The sequence below is a fragment of the Callorhinus ursinus genome, unplaced genomic scaffold (genome assembly GCF_003265705.2).
Source record: "Callorhinus ursinus isolate GAN/ISIS: 27379988/994484 unplaced genomic scaffold, GSC_fseal_2.0 scaffold39, whole genome shotgun sequence".
In the NCBI taxonomy this organism is placed as follows: Eukaryota; Metazoa; Chordata; class Mammalia; order Carnivora; family Otariidae; genus Callorhinus; species Callorhinus ursinus.
This window is the reverse complement of record NW_027397101.1, coordinates 3,893,304-3,894,560: the sequence shown is the minus strand read 5'-3', so window position 1 is coordinate 3,894,560 and position 1,257 is coordinate 3,893,304. Positions and strand designations below refer to the sequence as shown.

The 1,257-nt window shown below is 40.1% G+C and overlaps 1 pseudogene; it reads left to right on the top strand.

Annotated features, from left to right (window-relative positions):
* Window positions 1-673: 673 nt before the first annotated feature.
* LOC112808546 (NADH dehydrogenase [ubiquinone] 1 alpha subcomplex subunit 3 pseudogene) lies at window positions 674-1,020 on the top strand (annotated as a pseudogene).
* The last annotated feature ends 237 nt before the right edge of the window (window positions 1,021-1,257 follow it).

Sequence of the window (1,257 nt, the reverse complement as noted above, 5' to 3'; positions counted from 1 at the left end):
AAGTAAATTCAATATTTTTCACAGCAAAAATCTAGAAATAACCCAAATATCCAGTGAAAAATAAGGTGTCATTACCTGATAGATACACACAATGCACATGTCTGAGGACACAGTGCTTTTGCCCTCAGGTGCTGCACATCTGCCTGAGGAAATGTGACAAAGAGGTTCACAATTTATTGTTTTTAATAACAAAATATAAAAATGGTTGCTGGGAAATGAATGAATGAATGAATGAATGAATGAATATCTAGCTATCTATAAGAACAGATACAATATGATTCCATTTATTTGAAATTCCAGAATAGACAAAACTAATGATATTTTGTTTAGGGATAGAATCCCATATAATAAAACCTATGAAGAAAGGTAAGAGAATGATTCATTCACACCAAATTCAGAATGGTCTACTTCTGAGGGAGGTTTGGAGATCCCAACCTGGGAAGGGTACACAGGGGGCTTCAGAGAAACTGGTATAATTCTATTTCGTAAGCTTAGTAGTGAATATATGGCTTTTCATTTTATTATTTCCTATCTCTTCATATCTCTTAGGTAGTATATATATTTTTTTTCTTAATGTATGTATGAAATATTTCATTTTATCACTTCCAATTTCCAGGATCATAGTGAATCGGTTGAATAATAGGAACTTTAAAAGCATGTGAATAAGGCCGCAGCCACCGCCTCCGCTGCGACCAAGATGGCCGGGAGACTCGCCACCTTCCTCAAGGATGCCTGGGCCAAGGAGCCGGTGCTGGTTGCGTCCTTCACCATCGGGGGCCTCGCTCTAATTCTGCCCACCCTCAGCCCCTTCACCAAATACGCCACCATGATCAACCAGGCCACGCCCTACAACTATCCAGTGCCCCTCCGAGATGATGGGAACATGCCCGACGTGCCCAGCCACCCCCAGGACCCCCAGGGCCCAAGCTTGGAGTGGCTGAAGAACTTGTGAGCACCCCCGGTGACATGGAGGAGGCCCCTCCCCTGAGCCAATAAAATGCGAAGAGTGACCCCAGAAAAAAAAAAGCATGTGAATAAGACATACACTAAGATTTGTTTTTATCATCAGGGAGCTTCCAGAATAATGGATTATTTACAAAAACAACTGGTTGAGAGCATTACTTCCAAGATTACAAAAATATTCCTCATCTCTTTAAAAAAAGTGTATTTGTTTTATTAATAAAAAATTGCATATTCCCTAGCATGGCAATTAGAAGTCAATAAATATTTGTTGAACAAGTGAGCAAATGGATGGAA